The sequence below is a fragment of the Nannospalax galili genome, unplaced genomic scaffold, assembly GCF_000622305.1.
Source record: "Nannospalax galili isolate Female #2095 unplaced genomic scaffold, S.galili_v1.0 scaffold418, whole genome shotgun sequence".
NCBI lineage: Eukaryota > Metazoa > Chordata > Mammalia > Rodentia > Spalacidae > Nannospalax > Nannospalax galili.
The window spans coordinates 2,693,716-2,716,580 of record NW_008342003.1 but is presented as its reverse complement, the minus strand read 5'-3'; positions in this window follow the sequence as shown (position 1 = coordinate 2,716,580).

Here is a 22,865-nt window from a genome sequence, read left to right as displayed (position 1 = left end):
AGCTGCCAGGTGGGTGCTGGGAATCTTACCTGGATCCTCTATGAGAGCAGCCAGTACTCTCAACCTTTGAGCCATCTCTCCAGCCCAAGATTTAGTTTTTATAAAAAATATTTTATTTTATTTTACGTGTACCTGTGTATTGCCTGCATGTATGTAAGTGACCCATGTTGTGCAATGCCTACAAAGAACAGAAGAAGCCTTTGGATCCCCTGGAACTAAAGTTATGGACTGGAATTATCTGCCATTGGATGCTGGGTTTCAAACCTGTGTCTTCTGCAAGAACAGCCAGTGTTCTTAACCCCTGAACCATCTCTCTGCAGCCTCCCCGCCCCAAGATTTAGTTTTTAAAAAGAAGCAAAGTTGATCATATTATGTTTATAAGGATTGGACAATTTTTGTTTGGACTTTTGTCCTTAAGGAACAATAAGGGAAATAACAGATGCTCTTGAGTCATGCAAGAAACATCCCAAACCTTCCAATGGGCAGGTCTTTGGACAAGACAAGGTCCTATTAAAACTCTGAGTTTCCCTTCTAGGGCTGAAATCCGGTAGAATTATTTAATGTTACATCACTGTTTTCACCTTTTCTATGTGCATTTTTCAAAGTACTTCAGTTTCTCAGATAATTATCATTACAGTGAAATCAGCTTTTTTCAAAGCACACCCAAGATAAAAATCATTTGGAGTCTTGGGAAGCATCATAGTGTGCTTTCATGTAATGGTGAGCATGTGACTGATGTCAGGACAATGAGTTTACCTAATAAAGTGAAAAAAAAAAGTGTACTGTCCTAGTTTGGTTTCTATTGCTGTGATAAAACACTGACTAGAAACAACTTGGGGAGGAAAGGCTTTATTTCAGCTTACAATATAACCCTTCAACAAGGGACACTAGGGCAGGAACTTGAGCAGGGCAGGAACCTGGAGGCAGGAATCGAAGTGTAGACTTCACTTGGAGGAATGCTGCTTACCGGCTTGCTTCTCTGGCCTACACTCAGCCTGCTTTCTTGTACAACCCAGGACCACTAATCCAATTCTCATCTCTCATCAGTGAAGCTTCCTCATGCAACAGAGGGTGATGAACACAAAAGGCCACAAACGGCCAAATAAGAGTCTGCAGAGTGTGAGTCCCTGGACAGGACAGGATTCTAAGCCTCACCCACCCAGGGCTCAGGGACCACTGAGGAAGAGGGTCCATTAACATGGAAGGTGTTGAGAATCTGCTAGTCTGGAACTCCAGTTACTTTGAGAAAAGTATTATTTTAAGCTGAAGGCAAGCGAGAAACAACAGACAAAGGAAAAGCTTTATGAATTCTCCTTTTTTGCACAACAGGAAGGCATGGGTTTTAAAGGTGACACTAATTTATATTTGCAAGCATGTTTCACACTCTTTATCAGGCAGACTAGAGACATGTTAACCTGAGTTTGCCCTTTTCACTGTACATTTTTTAGTCAACACCCCAATTTATCATCCTTTGTTAAAATGATATATAGGCTTTGAGATTAACAAATTCTTTGGGTCTTCATGCCTTTCCTGTGGAACATCTATGTACTTAAGATTAAAAATAAAATTCATGCACTTTTTTTTGCTTTACTAAACTGTACTTTGTCAATTTAGTTTTCAGACCTCAAGTACATAACATAAAATAGGAAAAAAAAAATTCCTTCCCTTTCAGTGTAACACACTTTTTTGTGTTCTGTATCATGTACAAATTGAGTAGAGAATGACAAATTTTAAAAAAATACACACAAAAAATCAACAAATTAAAAAGACAAGACATATTTGAGGAGGAAGCATAAAAATTTACTTCATGTTAATTAGTAGAGGTAATGAACATTACAATTGAAATCTACCTGATGACTTTATATCCGTACTCAGGTGCCAAGGATCTGAGTGTAACCTACTGTGACTAGTAATCATCAGATACATAGAGACTAAAGACACATATGCAAACATCTATCTTCTTTAAAGGTTAAAAACTCATTCAGTTTTATGTCTTACAGGGTTTATACTGAGTTCAATGTCGTATAACTATCAACTCAACTGTGAACCTAAAAATTTACAGCCACATTTGAAAGAGATGTATCCTTGCTCTGGAAATTGTTACTGAATATGTTAAAGCTATAATTAAATGCTTCTTCTAATCATGCGGTTATTAAATAAAAATAAATAAATTAAAAAATAGTTTTCTAAATAATATTAAATTTAAAAATACTGCATTATTTATTCTGAAAAGATACATAAACATAGTCGTTATCTGAGCCTACTGCAAGATCTCATATTCATGGTGGATTCCGTTCCTTCTTTTTTGCTCCTTGCTTCCTCACTTATTTTCCTCCCGTCTCTGCCTTCTGCTTTGTTACAAACTACTATTGACAGCATACTCAGCCCCCGAGTACTTTCAGGTTCTGGGAGTTTTTAAAAAAGGAAGTTGTGAGTTCCTCTTATTCTCTAGAAACTTACAACCAGTGTTATAAAAATATCTGCAACAAAGAAATAGCAGCCTTTATTCAGTGGTCTCCTTTGTGTTGTAATTTCATAGGTGGGAAAAAATGGCCTTGACATCACAGTGGTGAATCCTGAAGAAAGCAAGCAAAGGCTGTGGAGTCTGGCAGGTGGGAGTTTGAGATACTTGTGAAGACTGAGCTTCTGCTCACCATGTGTCCTGATGGCTCTGGCAGTCCCATGCAGTATCTTTGGAAGGGGTTATGTACTTTTTCCTGTTTGGTCTAGGAGCAGCCATATAACTTTCTTTGGTCTAATAAATTTTGTCAGCTATGACATGTCATCGAAGAATAGCCTCTAGAACTAGTGCTTGGCTTGCTGTTATTTCTTTTCTTTCCATCTGTGATTGTGGAAGATTGAGTGAGATTAGAACTCTGTTAACTTGGCTCAGTGTGTAATGATGGTGAATAGAGCCTTCCTATGACTCTGCCCTGAACAGTGTGAGTTAAAAATGTTTTATTATTTCAAGATGGAGTTTCAGGCTGTTTACTACTGCAGCATGCCTCAGTTATCCAGACTGAGTGTCTAAGTGGCATTCATTGAATACATTAACGGAGAAAAATGTTTTAATGTCTAATATTTTCTAAATTAATTTGTTTATTTTTATTTTATGTGTATGAGGGTTATGCCTGAACGTGTGTAAGTGCGCCCATGCCATGCAGTGCCCACAGAGGACAGAAGAGGGTGTCAGATCCCCTGAACTGAGTTATAGCTGGCTGTTAGCCACCATGTGGGTTCTGGAATTTAAACCTGGGTCTTCTACATTGTCTCCCAATTGGCTAGTTCCTCCAAGGGGCGGGGCCTGCCACAGGGCCGGGACTACTGAGGGATGGCTGGGAACCATGTTGGAACTGAAGCCATGAGCGTGGAGGAATGGCGCCTGGTGGCAGGTGTGGAGAGAGAGATGGCCCCATTGCCTCACCTGAATGGACGTGAGAGGGGGCATTTATCGACCTGGGACAATCCTGCAGGCCCAAGATGTGTGGGTGGAAGTTAATGGAGACTATAGGCGGGGCTGCAGGAGCATCTGGTGGTGGGCTCTGAGCCTCAGTGCAAGAGTGCTTGTCTCTGTGTAAGTTCCCCAATTTACCCCCTCCCTACCTGAAGGCATAAACCATAATAAACTCACATAAAGATATGTTATATGGTCTGCTTGATAGGGCAGGAGATCCAGAGGGAATTTGGGTGACACACATGAACAGCTGTTGCTTTTAAATGCTAAGCCATTTTTCCAGCCTCTACTTTCTAATGTTTTCAAATAATATGTTATTCATTATTGGAAGTTCAAAGCTGAACTCTGCGTTTTTAGAAAGAAGTCATTCTATACTTATACTTACAAAAAATAATTTCTAAATTATAAATTCAACTTATAAATAATTCTTCCATCTTGGGATGAGGGACGTATGTGTTGAACAGTTACTAGGCTTTATAGAGATCTAAGTAAGAATGTAAAAATTGAAGTATTACTTTAGTAATTCTCTAAATATTTACTAGATGCCTACTGTGAACCAGCCATTTTGTTTAACATCTCCTATTATTCAAACATATAATATGTGAGTCTCTGCTGAGCAGTTATGTTTTAATTTTCACCAGGATCTGGCAAGTTAATTCTACCCTGGCATTCAAGAAAGAGTGTATTCTAATCCATTCCATTGTGTTCCTCTCACAAAGAGCAGGCATGCCTAATGGGAGACATTTCCACTTAAAGGCACTCTAATTAGTAAAGCACATTTCATAGTTTCATTCTTAGCTGAGAAGGGCCATTAAAGTTCATTTGCAAACTGACTGACCATGCCAGCCAGTTTCTGCTCCACAGCAGTTTATTAAGTCAAGGAATTGAGAAGAATCAAGACTGGATAGAGAAGAGACATTGACTTGGGGTCTATAGAAGTGAAGGATCTGGTCCTGAGTGCAACTAAAGCCATGAAAGAACAAAGATGAAAATGAAAAATTTGGTAAAATTACTACATTAAACTTTTAAATTTCCTAAATTGGATTCTGTTGAGCTGAACAGGAAAATAGAAGTTTGTTTTCTTTCTGTAGATATAAGAGAAAGTAACTTATTCTAGAAATTTAGAGAGGGCAAAATGAAGTCTTTGGGAAGTGTCCACTCAACATGACTAGTGGTATCTTTGCCAACAGAGAAGACTGTCAAGTAATTGTTGGGATGCTCTGGGGAACACTGTAACAAGATCAGAAACTTTGGGGAAATTACATGTTCATCTTAGAGCCATTGACTAAATCCTTTTATTGACCCCATAGTAAAGCCTAATAGCATCATGTAACCATATTCAACTAACTGCAGATTTGGGCCTTTTTTATCAGCCTGCTTCAAATCTTATCTGCTTCAAGGGTCTTTTCTGATGCCTTAAGTTGGCTATATCATCTTTTAGCAAACAACTCTTACATTTCAAATAGAACTCTATCTCCAAAGTCCTTCACGATTTCTTAGAAAGTTCTAAGAGGGAACTCCTGCTGTCGGTGCTTCTGCAGCCCTTCAGAGCTCAGCACATTTACAGGAACATAATGACTACTGTTATTAGCTGACTTTACATTATCTTAAATATATCATTTATAGTTTTAAAGCTTTGAAAATAACAGTTGGCTATTTTGTGAAGGGATGATTTCACTTTTAAGAATTATAATGTATTCTGATAGTCAACATTTAATTGAAACTGATACTAGAAATCAAAACTTTATATTCCAGTTATCAGAAAAGTCTTTTTGCATAGATATGATTTTAATAGACATTATTTTCAGAGACAAAAATTCTCATTAGCTTCCAGAAAATTCTGTTATGCTGTTAGAATGTTTTCAGTCCATTTCCTCAAATATCTGTCCATTGCTTGCAGTCTCTGAACTTGTTATCAGGGAATCAAACCTGTAATCTTCCCATTAATATTTAAAATAACACAGAGAACAATGAAAATGGGAACACTTTTTCTTTGTTCCTGACAGTTGTGTGACAATGGATATCTTTTTTCATCTCCATGATGCATTCTAGGCTTGGAAAGACAGCAGTCATTTATAAGCTGAAAGAAACATGGTTAAGAGCCACATTGATGCTCATGTATGGTTTCCTAACATCTTGAACACAGACACATGTGTCAGATGGCAACACGCCTGCATGCAAGGAGGACACCAGTTTCATTGGGGCTATGATGCTAATTAAATATGGAAGCTGCCTAATGTCACAGGTACTATCCCCTTGCTGAATCTTGTCTTCTGTTCTGTGTTATCCTACTGTGTATAAAAGCTTCCAAAATCAATACACTTCCTTTGACTGCCTTTCCTCCCTCTCTCCCTCCCTCCCTCCTTCCTTCCTCCCCTCTCTTCCTCTTTTCCTTCCTTCCTTCCCTCCCTTCCTTCCTTCTTCCCTCACTGCTTCCTTTCTTTCTTCCTTCCCTCATTTTCCTCTCTTTTCCTTCCCTCATTCCCTCCTTTCCTTCCTTCCAACCTTCCTTCCTTCTTTCCTTCCTTCCCTCTCTCCCTCCCTTCCCTCCCTCCCTCCCTCTCTCCCTCCCCCCCTTCCTCCTTCCCTCCCTTCCTCCTTCCTTCCTTCCTTTCTTCCCTCTCTCTTCCTTCCCTCCCTCCCTCCCTCCCTCCCTCCTTTTCTTCCTTCTTCCCCTGCTGCTTTCTTGACTGAGTGTTTAGATATAGGCTATAAATTAAAAACTGAAGGGCATTTCAAGCAGCTAGGTTTAAAGGATACCAATAGCACTGCACATTGATCAGACTCATTCTGTTTGAAAATTACCAAAGACATCACATTTCTTTTTACTTTTTAAAAAATAATTTACTTTTTTTTATGTGTATGTGTGTATTGCCTTCATGTAAGTAAGTGCACTCATGTTGTGCAATACCCCCGGAGGTTAGAAGAGGTTGTCAGATCCCCTGAGACTGGAGTTATGGACAGTTGTTAGTTGCCATGTGGGTGCTGGGATTCAAACCCAGCTCTTCTGCAAGAACAACCAGTGTTCTTAACCGCTGAGCCATCTCTCCAGCCCCTGAAATCACAGACATTTTACAACAACAATATAGTCTTTACTTTAGATCACATCTTTTATTCTTTTAATTATCTTAGAAGGTGTGCTGTAAGAACAATACTCAACCACATAAAAATGGTATTAAATGTATAAAAATTTGTAGGATTGTCAGTAACCAATAATTTAAATCACTGTAAGCATGAAATTGATCAGGAGAAAATGTAACACATGAGACTAGATTTCTAGATCATAAGTCAGGAAGACATTGAAGGTGGTGTTGTTGACCTGAGGAAGATAACCATAAAGCTTCATGATACTGAAATTGCTCATTTACACTAATGAGTTTTATAAATCAGTTTAAGTCAATGCAGATTTATAAACTATTTATTTGTAACAGCAGTCAGGCCAACACAGCCAACAATGAAGAGACTGGAATAAACTCAATATTGGTTCTTAAGGGACATTAACCAATGAGATAAATTTTAAAATGAAGCTATTACCTTTGAAACAAGATGGCATAATGTATATGCTGAATGCATGGAGAAATAACATGTTCTGGAAACATAAAAAAGAAAATATTTATGATTTATCCACCACAAGAAGTTTCAAAGAAGATGAGCTAACTCTTCCAAAAAGAAAAATAACAATAATGGGCTCGAGAGCTTAAGATTTTCCTACTTTGCAAGATGGTGTAGAGATGAAAGCTTCTACTCTGATTCCATGAGTTCCCACATGGAAATCACAGAGGCAGAGGCAAGATGCCACAAGCTTAAGTATGGGTCAGGAGGAGCAGAATGGTCACCTCAGAAAGTTGATTTAGTCAGCAGTATGAAAGTTATCCTTAAAAGGTGATACCCAAGTTGAAGAACCAAGTTAGTAGGCTATTTTAGGTAAAACAGTTACCTTTGTAATAGTTACTTCACGGATGTAAGTCTCTTGACAAACACCCACTTAAGGTGATAAGTGAATGATATTTGGAAAGAAAAAATATGAATTTGAGTTGTAAATTTGTTAGGTAAACAGATCTCAATAGACCAAAAGTTATAAACATAATCTACAAATTACATACTCATGGAGTGAGAAAAGGAGAAAAGCTTTATATTAATTATGAATAATATTAATATAAAATCAATATATAGTTACATTTCCTGATATAATTACCACATGCACAGTTATGTTTCTTAAACTTATTTTCTCTGCAATGAACTAGAAGTAAACATCTGAGTACGTCAGAAAATTTTTGACCATTTTGTTCAAAATACTTTACAGAAAAGCTTACAGAAAGGGAGGTATAAGTTTTAAATGGAAAAAACTCAAACCACCCAACCAGGATAAAAGGAAAGATAAGAGCAGGGGGGAATGGTGGCACATGAATGCAGGGACTGAGAGAAGGCCTTCCCAATTCTGCAGGCTTTGACAACATTCTAGGATGAACCTTGTCAGTGATTTATCCTCAAGAACAGGCTGCCTGAGAGAGCTTGCCAGAGCATGAAAGTGCCCAACAGAGACTCATATGGATGGCGTAAGTAGTACGTATGCTGTTTAAACAATGCGTAGTTAAGTGAAAATTCAAGTTCTTTGATACTTTTCATGAGCAGCTTGGTGAAATTCCACCTGTCTTTTCCTGCTGGCTCTGTCTGCTCCATTGTGCCTCTAGCCTCCTTCCAGGTTTGTCAAGGGCATTAGAATTTTATTTATAGAAGTGATATGTCCACAGAGAAGCCTATTTGGACAAATGTATCAAGTAGGTTTGATTTATAACAAGTAAAAATTTTATTATGCAAATTTTCTATTAAAATTACCCTGAAATTGAATTTAAATTATGCCTTTCCACAAGGAATTAGGAATAGAAAGAGAATGGATCTGAAACACACTGGGCACTGCAAGCTCTTTGTGACTCAGGCTTTTCAGGAGGAATATAATGGAGTAATGGAAGAGGAAAAGAAGGGGAAGGATGAGGAGGAGGAGGAAGAGGAGGGGGGAGGGGGAGGGAAGTTGACTGCGAACTGAGTAGCCAGAAGACTATTAATGGTTGATAAAATATTTTAAAGTATATTTTTCCTCTCCATATTTAGGAAATAATTATCTTATTACATATTCAAACTGAAATTACCTTATTTCGTTGCTGTAAAGCCTTTCCCTTTTTAAGAGAACATATGTCATAAAGCACTTAATATGTATAGTAGTGTAGAAATTATAATTTTTTCTGCTGTGTTGATCAAATCCATTTAACTGATCATCTAAAAGAGATGAAGAACTTATTTGCCTGTGTACTACTTAAATTTGCAAAGAATCTCCATCATTAAAATGGCAAATTGCCAAAATGTGCATAACTAAAGACAACGTGCTTTGGATAGAATTGACTGATATGAAAAGTTATATACACTATCATTATTCTTAAAAATCACTGTAATATTGTGTGTGTGTGTGTGTGTGTGTGTGTGTGTGTGCATGTGTGTGGTACATATATATGCAGCAAAGGCTAGAGGTAGATGTCAAGTGTCTTTGCCCTGTACCTTTGAGAAGGGTATCTCTTAGGAGCTGGAGGTAAACTGGTGGCCAGGAAGCCACAAAGATCTGCCTATCTCTGCCCCTATAGTGCTGGGGTTTCAGGCATGTTCATAGTAGAACTCAGTTTTTCAGTGGGTGCTGGGATCCAAACTTATGTCCTCATGTTTGTGCAGCAAGCACTCTTATACCAATTGGGCTATTTCTCTAGCCCAGGAATATTTTAAATGGGATGAAAATTCCTTTTCAAGTACATACAAAGTTATACTTTGAAAATGAGGACTCTTCTGGCACATAACACACTTTCTGTCAGTAATCCCTTTTCTTACCCCACTTTGATTATGTACTAATTTTACTTTGAAGGCAAACCAGAAATGAAGTCATACCACATATATTGTGATAAAGGGAAACTTTGTCAACAACTTTCATTCTCTGTAGTTGGAAGTGATTCTTACTTTACATTGTTTAAAGGTCTTTAATAAGTAGTGCTATTGGAGTGGAAATGGATAGATGGAGAACTCAACATGAGAAATAGTGCAAAAAACACCAGACATGATGTCACACTCCTAAACAGGCTCATAGCAGTATAAAGAAGATGTACATGTGCATCTGATAGAATGTGTTTAGGGTTTATATGAGGTAAATTTTTCAAGAGTTTCCAATTTGACAAAATCTTGTCAAACAGGTAAGTTCTTAATTTTGATGATAGTAAATCTCATCTTAATAAATAAATTTACACCTCATGGGGCTGGAGAGATGGGTCAGCAGTTAAGAACACTGGTTGTTCTTTCAGAAGACCTGGGTTCTAATCCATGCACCTACATAGCAGCTAACAACTGTCTGTAACTCCAGTCCTAGAGGATGCAACAGCCTCTTCTGACCTCCATAGGCATTGCAAGACACAGGTGCACTGACCTACATGAAGGCAATACATGCATACACATAAAATAAAAATAACAAATAAAATTAAAAAAATTACACTTCAATAACATTTATTTTCTAACCACATATCATGTCAACTATACAAATAGCTGCTAGATTACAAAAATGTGATTTTACTCCTAAGTAAGAAAAGAGGTTCTTTAGTCCCAGTTCATTTATCAAAGGTTATTGAGTGCCTTCTAAATGCCAAGAAATGTGTGTGTAAAGAAGCACCTGCCCTTACAAAACTCAAGTTCTGATGAACAAAGAAATGTTACCACAAGTGATTAAGCTGTATGGATCAATAGATAGAGGAGATAAATTAACATAATTTTGAGCATAAAATAATAAAAATATTGTTGATTCTACTCATCTATTATTTTTCACCATCTATGTTTTCACAGTTTTGGTTACTGGTAGTTGTGTACCAGTATACACTTGGTAGTTACTCTGAGGATTTTGCTGAGTGACCCTAGTGAAAGCATCTGTGTTAGTCCTGACAAAAGGGCCATCTACATTATTGGGACAGTATAACACTGTACTCAGGAATACTTTGCACAGTATCTTGACCCTATGAATGTTAAAGCTAAGAGAGAATCAATGTCTATTTATATTCTTGAGCCTTCCCTTTCCAGTTCTGGGTACCTTGCTCAGAGACGAGCCTCGTTTTTTGGATGCCAGTGCAAAATGTGATCTCATTGAGCAGGTATCCACCCTTCTCCCCTTCACGCCAGGGAGAACATAAGTTTTGACGAGCATGGTTGACTGATGACATAACATTCAACCACAAGACTCAAATAATAACCTGACAGTTATCTAGTTATTATGTTGGTATTCCATTTTCCCCTCTGCCTTTCACAAATTTGGAATAATTTCTCAATTTCTCATGTCTCTTTGCAAATCTCCTTTATTTAATATTGCTAATTTTCTGACACAGGTGCATTAAATTTGATATTTTTTAATCTGGAAATAAACTGACAAAGATTTTTTAATATAAATTTGTCTTTACACAAAGACACAGACTTACACAGCAAAGACAAAACAGACATGTTTTATTTCAATTTTTGGTTATCTTGGGACAGTAGAGAAGAAAGAAGAGGAAATAATTTTATAAAGAGGATTAAAAGTTGAGACATTTTTATATTGAAGGCAAAGCTTGACATATATTAATGTTACCAAGAACAGGGAGAGTCGGAACTGCATCTCTGCATTTGGTTTGAGTTTGCGTATGGGCAAAGGCCGAGTAGAAGTTAGTTTTCCTGTGTTTATGTTCTAACAGTCAACAAATCTCTCCTCATAAACACTCTATTGCTTCTAGAGCTGGACTTTTTGACATTGGACATCTAGGTCACAGTTACCCCTGAATTCAGAGGCTTAACTGCAAATAGGAGAGTAAACAACTTGTACCTTCAAAATTTAGTTTTCAATCTCTTTTAAACAGAACATTCACTTCTAATACTAGCTATTACTTTTCAACCTTGTCAGGTAACTCTATATCCATAGCCTAAGTAATGTCGAGAAAAACAAGGAAGCAAACGAAACAATAACTATGTATATTATAAACGATGATAAGTCATTATGATGACTTTTCAATAATAAAGTAGTGTAATCATGTGGGAAACAAGTGAGAGGATCCACCTGCAAACCTTATAATATGTGGCTACACTTGCATTTCCAGTATATCTTTTCCAACTTGAAAAAAATCCAGTCAACCTCTTACCTTTTTTCAGTATTGAGCATGAAATAATCATTTTGTAAGACCTAGGTTAACGGTTCAGTCAATAGCTGAATTTGAGTCATTCATGGATGTGATATTCTGTCAATCTATGAACAGGTTTAAACCATGCCTCATTTACATATTCCTAAACAGTTTATAAAGAATTTGGCATGTATCAATGTAAGACTCACAGAATGCTTTTCATTTTCTTTATGTAATTTAATCTTCCTGTTATCTTTGGTGCACAAATTATACAGGACCAGATCAGAAACTCCCTATGGTATATCATAACAAAAATACTAAATGTACAGAACAAGGAGAGGGTACTGAAAGCTACTATAGAAAAACAAGTTTTGTGTAAAGGAAAACCCATCAGAATTACAGCTGACTTTTCAATGCAAACTATGAAAAACAGAAGAACCTGGACTATAATATTTCCTGCTCTAAATGATCATGAATGACACCCAGCAAAATTATCTATCAGTGTCGAGGGAGAATGAAATTTTTTCCACGACATGTATAGGGTGAAATATCTCATGTCCACCAAACTAGCCTTACAGAGAATGCTGGAAGCAATGCAAAGGACCAAAAATAGGAATGACTATATTCAAGAGGCTACAGAAAGAAAACAAATGATGGTATAGTTATAGAAACACAGACTATGTCCAAGGATACAAACAAATTAAAATGACAGTTACCAATAAAAATCTTTCAATAGTAACCTTAAATATCAACGGCATCAACTTCCCAGTCAAAAGACAGAAGAGAGTAGAATGAATGAAGAAACAAAATTCATCTTTTTGTTGTCTTTAAGAAACTCATCTCACCTTCAAGGATAGGCACTAAGAAGCAAGCAGGCATTGCAATTCTAATATCTAAAAAAATAGACTTCAAATTAAAAGTAATAGGAGGAGATAAAGAGGTTTACTTCATTCTAATCATAGGAACAATTGACCAAGAAGATATTGCAATCACGAACATATATGCACCAAACTCTAGAGCACCTAGTTTCATTAAAACAGTACTAGAGGACTATAAAACACAGATTAACCCCAAATGAGTTACATCATACATCAAATGGTCCTCACAGATATCTACCGAATATTACACCCATGCACCAAAATTATACACTTTCTATTCAGCAACTCATGGAAGTTTCTCTAAAATTGACCACATACTGGGGCACAAAACAAACCACAACAAATATGATAAAAATGAAATAATCCTATGCATTCTAACAGACTACAATGCAATAAAGCTTAAATTCAACAGCGAAAGAAGTTTTCATAAATATATGAACTCATGGAGATTAAACAGCACTTTCCTGAATGGGTCAAAGAAGAATTTAAGAAATATGAAAATATTCCTGGAACTAAATAAAAATAATAATACAGCACAACAAAATCATAGGAAACACTTTAAAACTTTAAAAACTTTAAAAGCAGCCCTAAGAGGGAAGTTTATAGCTCTAAGTGCCTTCATTAAAAATATCAGAAAGACGACACATAAGTGACTTAAGAGTACAGCTGAAGATGTAGGAAAAGCAAATACAAACCAAACCCAAGCCTAGCAGATGAGAAGAAATATTAAAAATCTGAGCAGAGCTGGGCGTGGTGGCGCATGCCTTTAATCCCAGCACTTGTGAGGCAGAGGCAGACGGATCTCTGTGAGTTCGAGGCCACCCTGGTCTACATAGCAAGTTCCAGGTCAGCTGGGGCTACAGGGAGACCCTGTCTCAAAAAGACCAAAAGAAAAAAAAAGTTAGAGCAGAAATTAATGAAATAGAAACAAAGACAAAAAATTCAGTGAATGTAAGAGTAGATTTTTTGAAAAATTAAACAAGATAGCCAAACACTTATCCCAGTGAATCAAAAGAAAGAACCAATCCAAATGAACAAAATCGGAGATGAAAGGTGAGACATCATAGTGGACATGAAAATATCCAGAACATTATGAGAATGCTTTAAAAACTGATGCTATCTTAAATTTTAAAACCTAAAAGAAATGAATGAATTTCTAAATTCATGTAAATTACCAAAGCTAAATAAAGAAGAGATCAACTTATTTAAGAGACCCATTACAAATTGAAATAGCAATACAAAACCTCCCAAGAAAAAAATCCCAGACCCAAATGGATTCACAGCAGAATTCTATCATACATTCAAAGAATATCTCTAACCAGTACTTCTTAAATTATTCAAAAATGTATAAACAGGAGAACTACGAGACTCCTTGTATGAAGCCAGTATCACACTTGATCCACCATGATCAAGTTGGCTTTATTCCAGAGATGCAGGGATGGTTCAATGTACATAAGTTAATAAATGTAATGAATCACATAAATAGACTTAAAGACAAAAATCATATGGTCATTTTAAAAGATGAAGAAAAGAACTTTGACAAAATCCAACATGCATTTATGTTAAAAGTCCTGGAGGGAATTGGACTGCTGGGAACATATTTCAACATAATTGAAGCTATATACAATAAATATGCAATCAATATCATTCTAAATAGAGAAAAACTGGAAGCATTCTTATTAAAATCAGGAATTAAACATGGCTGTCCACAATCTCCAATTCTTTTTAATGTAGTGTTTAAGCTCTTGCTAGAGTTTTAAGACATGAAAAGGAAATTTTAGTGGAAGGTTTGGTTTCTTTCTTGAAATTTTTGTTCAGAACACAAAATGGCACAGCTACATTAGAAAACAGTTTGGAAGTTTCTTACAAACTTAAAAATATGTTTAACATAAACTCTAGCCACCTTATTTCCAGGTATTTATCCTAGAGAAAAAAAATGTTTTAAGATCATCAGGGCTAGAGAGATGCCTCAGCAGATAAGAGCACTGACTGCTCTTGCAGAAGACCCAGGTTTGATTCCCAGTACCCACATGGCAAGCTAACAGCTGTGTATAACTCCAATTCTAGGGGAATCTAATGTCTTCTTCCAGCCTCCATGGGTATTGTCCGATATGTGTGCACTTACATACCTGCAGGCAATATACTCATACACACAAAATTAAAAAGTAAAATTTTAAAATGTTGAGATCATCTAAAACTCTGTAAAATTAATATTTTAATGAATGAAAGTTTAAAAAGCACAAATCTTCTTAGACTAGCAAATGGACAAAGTATAAAGTATCTGTAAGATGGAATGCTATCCAGCCCAAAAAGAATCAATAAACTACTGATACATACAGTAAAAGCATGAATTTTACTGTATGCAAATTTTTCCTCAATGAATTTGATTTCTTCTCTTCCAAAAGAAAATGTACTTGGTGTCTGCTGGTGGAAGCCAGGGAAAAAATTAACAGTTTTTTAAAGTGGTGAACTATATCGCTTAGAAATCAAATAATTGTAAATAATAAGAAATTTTTCCTTTATAATCTCTTCTAACTAGTAAATATAAAAAAGACTGGCAGGTCCCTGCACCCACCTGTCTGATTAGTGCATCTCTTAACTCACCAGAGAGTAAGAGACTACAGAGTGCTCAGCTCTCAATGTGTCACCTATATCAGGGATCATTGTGAAAGAGAGGATGGAAACATTAGAAGAACCAGAGGTAGTGGATAAATACAAGGAAACCAGGTTTTCCAGACCCAATAAAGCAGTTTCACATATGAACCCACAACACTTGCAACAGCATTCACAGGACCTGTGCAAGCCCAAGCCAAACAAAACTCCAACATGGAGAAGGGAGGTAGGAAGAGGCTCCAGTTCTAGTTGAAGACAATTGGCAATTGCTAACTTCTGGGAGAAGGGACGGGACAGGGACTTTTCTTTATGGATGTGACATTGCATTGGTTGACCAGTCTCCAGGGGATTGGCCCATATCCAAGAGCATTTGGGGAACACAAATTGGACTTGATAGGCTTGTAAACTGTAATGGAGTACATGATTGGGGGGTAGTATATTTGGGGTGGAGATGGGGGGTGAGGGTCTGTATATAATCACAATACATTTTAGGAAATAGTCGAGGAATCAAAAAAATTTTAATAGAAAAAAAGAATAACAGGATTAGAATAACTTTTTATTGTTGTTGTTGCTTGTTTGTTTGAGACAGGATCTCCTTGTCATTCCACTTGGCCTGGAACTCTTTATAGACAAGGCTGACCTTGATCTCAGAGATCCACCTGCCTCTGCTTAAATCTTGTTGTATCTAGTCATTGGTTAATGACAGATTCTAACATAATAAAAGAAGAGACATAGAAACATACCCATCTGTTGATGGAAGAAGATGATCCATGTGAAATCTCCTGCCATAAAGAGCCATGAAGTGAAATGTAATTGAGGCTATGTATACCAATGCCAGTTTATGAGTAAAATTGAGGGAAAAGGAATGTGCTGATGGAAGGATGTCCTGCATAACCAAATTAACAAAATTCAGACTACATAAAACTCAATAGTTCTTCAAAAATAGTAAAGCAAAGAAAAATAGAGGATGGGAAGCAAGCTAGTTCAAAGGAAGGTTTAAGGACACATTAATCAGGTTGATGGATGAGCATTACTAGATCCTGATTCAAAGTGCTGTAAAAAATAGCTTTTAAGCAACAATGAGAAGTTTGATTGTTAAACACCTGATGTCTCCAAGCAGTTGTAGATTTTTTTTGCAATGTGATAATTAAATCATAGACTTTCAAACTGTGTTGTGCTGTGCTCTGTGTGTGTGTGTGCGGTGTGTTGTGTGTGTGTGTGGTGTGTTGTGTGTGTGTGTGATTTGGAGGCTAAATGCGGTATCTGCAGGAGAAATCACAAGATATTCTAGATGTGCTTCAAAGTTATTTGGGAGTGAAGGAAATGAGTCCTGGATATACAACAAATAAAATTGGCTATGAGCTGGCAGGTATTTAAGAAGGGCGATGACGTTTACAAGAGGTCTATGTATTATGTTTTAAAATATCCATAACAAAATTATAAAAGAAAAGGAAAGAAATGAGGAGAAACAGAGATAGATGAAGGAAAAGAAAGGATGGTATTGTAATGTCACGATAATGAAACATTTTATAGACTATAAACATATTGCATTCAATATTTTGGGCAGGGAAGGCTGAACCAGCTCCCAGCTCCTTTCCCAGCCACCCTACTCCCACATTAATCAGATGTGTCATTTTGGGCAAGTCTAAATTCCTTGTGCTTAGCTTTCTTTACCTATGCAGGAAAAGTACTGTATGGCAATGGGACTATGCAAATGGGAATAACCTCATTTTTGAATATTAAAAAAAGCCTTTCTGATGGCTGAAATTTATGCAGCAAGTGTTCTTAGTTTTACATTTATTTTCATCTGCAAGGACAATGGACTGCTTCCCAGCAGCAAAGGCAAGACAAAAATGGCAGCAACACCAAGTTTGGCAGCCATCCGTTCAGCTGCTGCTTCAGTAGGCTGTACCCTGAACTGTCCACATGCAAACACCTGCCTTGGCTCTGCTGGAAGAGCAGTCAAAATTATAGGCAACTCAGTTTCAAAAGATGTCTTAAAACTTTCAGACTATCTGTACAGCAGAATAAAAAAGAGAGATCTTACTGAGATTTGTCCATGCTTTTAAACTTTTGGAGTTGGACTGCTCTTGAAACCCTACCCCTGACTAAAACATAAATCATGAAATAATTTACCAGTGTGGATTGATTCCATGGTATGCCAATACAGGTTTGGTGACACCATCGGACCCCCCCATTTAAAAATTCTACCTTCACTATATTTAAATATGTTAACAAAAGCAATAATCACTCTAAGAAGACATGAACTATTTCTTGAAGAAGATGGGAAGCACAAAAAAGAGATAATGCTAATTATCTATGCTATTAGAGTTGGACATAATTATGAATCATCAGAGTTAAAATAGTCTCTCTACCAGCAGCAAATGCAGTTGGACATATGGCACTGGGACTATAAAGAAAGGGTTTTCATGTGCTGTTTCCTACAGTTGGAGTTTATATTTGGATTTAGGATTTTTTTTTTCTTAGTTTCCAACTATTTGAATTATGCAAACTGGTTCACTGAGTGGCGTCAAGCATTCAGGGGGCAAGCTTTTTCAGCAAATAATAAAAAATATATTTCGTTGAAAATGTGCATCTAAATTTGCAAATGTATATCAAAATTTGCAGTTTCAATATTCAGCAATTGGGGAAATGTAAAAAAAAATTTCAGTCAAATTTATATACTTACAGCTGCTTAACAGAGATTTCCTGAGGCAAAAAATGAAAAAATATATAAATGAATAAAACAGAAAAGAAAAAAAAATGAAGATAGAAATCATAGAAATAGCCTTTGAATTAAAAAATAAATCTAAAGAGTAATGCTGGATTAACCTAGTTTTGGACATTCATTCCTCTTATAATTTTAAGCATGTGTCAGTCCTCTAAATAGTAAACGTAGTTTAGGAAATGACTAATGGACAGAACAGCAAATACTGTGCCTGTTCCCAGAAGCCCCAGTGCTTGGGAGGTGGCCACTCAGAAGCCTTGGAGGAATAGTGCTTTCTTACCTTTTATTGTTATTTTTGAAAAGTCTAAATATAAAATATTAATCTAAAAATTCTGCTTTAAAATAGCATTTCCCACTCAGAGTTAGTGTTCTTAAACTCTGCTTAAAGGTACTTTTCTATGGGACACCAAACTAAGGCTTTGGGATTGCACCCTGATTATATTTATTTTCTCCTAAATCTAAAGCCATCCTTTCACTTCAGGTTTTACACTTGATCTCCTGTGGCTGCTGCTTTAGGTCACCTTACTTCAGAGTTCTGGATTGAAAGTTACTCAACTGGTGTTGCTTAGCTGTGTCTTTAGAATTCATATTTTGACCATGATTGCTGAGTAATAGCAGGGAGCAAAATGATTAGACTGAATAAAATATTCATTTGTTTTCCAAAACCAGAGGGATTATTTCAACATTATTCAGTGTTCCATCCACTTATTAGAATGTGTTCTAAATTCACATTCAACTGTTTTTTTAAAAATAAATAAAAGGACACAAAAACTTATAATGTGTTTTTTTTTAAGTTTACTTTGAATCAGGCTTGAGTCAGATATTTGGTGACATAAAATTTTATAAAGCTCTAAGTATTTTCCCTGAACCACAACTTTAGTTTTACGTTATTTAGGAATCGTAGATTGGATGTAATGGAAAGTCTACTCACATTGCTTTAAGCAAAGGTCTCTCTCTGTCTCTCTCTGTCTCTGTCTCTGTCTCTGTCTCTGTCTCTCTCTCTCATGTAATCATGACTCAAAAGTGGTGGTGCACTTGAGTGAGCATGACTAGGATTCACAATAGTCCAACAGAAGTGAGTTTTTTTTTTAAAAATTACCACTCTACCCTACTCTTCTTCGATGAAGAAGTAGTCACACATTTCCACTTGATTCAAATCCTATAGAAAAAGTGACTGCTTTTATTTTACACATTTTATCACAAGTCTCTGTGATCTCAAAGTTTGGCTGGGTCACAGGTAAGTCCTTGAAAGAAACACTGCAATAGAACATGAAGCATAGCTGGGTTTAATTCAACAATGGCACAATGCTAATTACAATGTGGATCAATTTCCTTGAAGATGCATAGTAGTTACAGTTACCAAAAGAAGTGTAAATTCATGCTCACTTGCCAAAAACCATATTCAACAAAAGTGTATCTTGCATATTTTTATAAACTATGTTTCAATATTCTTTACGCTTTTGGTTGTGGATTCTCCATTATTTAAGGGCTATTTATAAGAATTTTAGAATATTCAAGTGGTAGAGTGTATGACTTTTCTGACTTGTATAACAAATACTATGGAAAGAACGGTTTAAATGCCAGAAATTAATATTCTCACAGTTCTGGAGCCTGGATATAAAGGTTAACGGTTAGTATCTGATGGACTTTCCCCTTAGGTTCTAGGTGGCTAGCTGACTTTTCTCTGTGTGCTCGATGGTTGATGGTCTTTCTTTGGTGTGTGTGAGAATGGGGTTGTTTGTGGTGGCAAAGACTGTGGAAGGACAGAGGGAGCAGATTAAGACCTCTACCCAAGGTTTGTGGATTCTTTTCTCCACAAAGATATCACTCAGAGACGAGGCAGGACAGGGAATTAGGAGGGAGTGGGCTGAGGGCAGTCACAAGATCAGAGGGTGAGTTCATACTTCTTTGTTGTACTCTGAGATCTTGGGTAGTTCATTTTATGGGAAACGCTAATGCAGATATGGCAATTTGTGTACAATGGTGCAATTTTCCAGGCAGGAGTTGGGATTTCCCAGAATATGGTTGGATTCCATTTTCTTTCCTTATTTGGGATTTGGGGATGTGGCACCTCAGAAGGCATGCCATTGGAAGGTCTCTTGTAAGCATGTTGACAAACAGATCAATCTGATACACAGATCATGAAATGATAGCCAAAGTCTCTGATATATGGAATAATTTTAGCACTATGAACACTTGTTATGGGTTAAATAATGCCACTCCTATGTCAACATCCTAATATATTAATAGATTGTGACGCATGACAAGCGGGCTTTGCACAGGTAAATAAAGTTACAGAACTTTAGATAGAATGATCAACAGGGTTAACTTGCTGAGTCCTCTTTAACTACAGGAGTCAACAAAGAAATGAGGATCTCATTTCTCAAAGCATGAGGAATGAAACTTGACCAACACCCAATGATTCAAAAGGACCTCTTCCCTAAGCCTCTGGTAGGGGCAAAAGTACGTATGCTGACACCTTGACTTTAGCCCTGTAAAACCTTAGCTGGAATTCTGAACTATGTGTACTGTGAGGTAATAGAGTTGTGCTGTTCATAGGATCTCAGTTTGTGATCAATGGTTATGGTAGAAATTGAAGCTAACGTGTCTGGAAAGTGTGTTGCTCAATATGTTACACAGTCATGGAACGACTGAAGAGTGGCATGGAGTGGTATATAAAATGGAGAAGTTCTACAAGCAAAACTTTCTCTTCTTTGAAAGCAGTTACTGATAGAAAAAATTCTCAAGAAAAGCTCACACATTAACTCTGAAACCATGAAGTCTGATGGGAAGGTGAGGACTTTAATGGGCATCTGTGTCAAGTAGTCAGACCTCTAAAAAGTATATCTCATAGTAACTCTTTTCTTTATAAAATATTAAATTTATCATATTGCAGTAGACTCTACAAATTTAGACTCATTTTGGATATGATGGATACTTTCCCCATTCTTCTTTATTTATCTATTCCCATGAAATTAAGTTTTTCATATGCTTTTACTGTCCTTTTCCTCTGTGTACTTAGGATTCTTTTAAATATCTTCTGTAGTGTTGACTTGGTAGTCATGAATTGTTTTAGCTTATGTTTTACTTGAAATATCCCTATTTTTGTGCTGATAGTAAAAGATAGCTTTATAGATTGTAAATCTTGTTAGGTAGTTGTTTACTTTGGGGACTTGAAATATATCACTTCATGATTTCCAGACTTTTCAGGTTACTGATTACTGACATTATCCTGATATATTTGCCTTTGTAGGTAAGTTGACATGTTTCTCTTACAGATTTTAATATTAATTTTTTCCTATATTTTTGATGTCTTGATTATATATGTCATGGAGATGATCTTCTCTGGTTCTGTTTATGGTTTTAAACATCTCTTATGTTTGAATATCCATTTCTTCTCCTAGATTTAAGGAATTTTCTGATGCAATTATAAATGTTTAGTTTTTCTTTCAGCTTCTTTTTTCCCACCCTGTGGGTTTTTGGGGCCTCTCCTGTGGTGGTTCAGATCTGTTTCTGTTTTTTTTTTATTGATGTCTGACATATATCTCAATCTTGTCTTTAAACTGATTTTTTTTGGGAATTTCATACATGAATATTGTGTTTGAATAATTTCCACCCCTCCTAGTCTTCCTTTCAACTCTGCAAATATCTCCCATTCCCTCTCATTTTCTGTCCTCTTCTTTCATTATTATTGTTGTATATACATACATATATACATATTTATAAATATACATACATAATGGACTGAGTCTGTTTGGTGGTGCTCCTGTGTACAAGTATTAAAGCTGATCAATTAGGAATAGATAACCTACCAGGGAGGTCATCTCAGGAGAAAACTGATTCTCCGTCCCTCAGCATCCATTACTTGCATATACTCTTTGTTTAGAAGTGGGATCCTATAACATGTCCCCCATCCACACTGGTATGTCAACTGTTTTGGTTTTTCATTATGCATAATTTTTTAGGCTACCAGAGTGTGGATATTTCATTGATAGAGCTTCCTTATAGTGTCTAGAATGCATTATCTAACAGCAGACATCTTGTTCCTCTGGCTCTTACAATCTTTTCATTCCTTCTTCTGAAATGTTCCAGGAGCCTGAGGTGTAGAAATTTCATTGTGGGTATATCAGTTAGGGCTAGGCTCCTCACAGTCACTGATTTTCTGCTTTTGACCAGTTGTGTAACTTTGTAAGAGTCTCTGTCTGTTGCATAAAGAAGCTTCTTTGATGCGTGCTAAAAGCTACACTTCACTGTGCATATAAGAATAGGAAATTAGAATAGAGTAAGAAATTACTTGGGTCTAGAATAGTCTCAGTAGTAAGTTCTTTAAGGTCTATGACTGCTTCAACCATGTCTACTTGGCTGTGTTAACAGTATCATGCATGGATTCCCTCCTATTGAAGTAAATTTTAAGTTCAATTAGACAACTGTTGAATACTCCCAAGAAAACATGCCATGGCTGCATCATTAGAGATAATTTTCTGGGCTGGTCATTGTGGTTCATAAGCTTTCCATTGGGGTAGGACCATTGATTAGTTTTTTTTTTTCCCTTGGCAGCTTGCACCTTCTGTATCAGTACCTTCTGATACTATTAAAATTAGTCTTTAGGGACTAAAAAGAGTTTTGAATCAGGTCAAAATATGGGGCAAGATAAAACAACTGGGCACTGGAAACTTACTGACCTAATGTGGTGGACTTTTCTGTGGCAAAGACAGATGGTACACAGAATGTTCAGTAAGCCGGAAAAGGAAAGCCAGATGCAAATCCTTAAGATCTTCATCTAAAGCTACACAACTTTCTTTTGCTAATGATTATATTTCATTTGAAAATCAACTTTTGGTTTGATGTCTCCTGAATATTGAATACCTGATCAAGAGCACAGGCACTGTGTCGCCTGCACCAACCATCACATGGTAGGCATTATATGATGTTCTGCATTAGAAAATTATGTATAGCAGCAATCTATTGTAAACTAGAAAATAATGAATAAAGTATGGATTTTAGCAGGTGCAGAAAGTACATATCACATG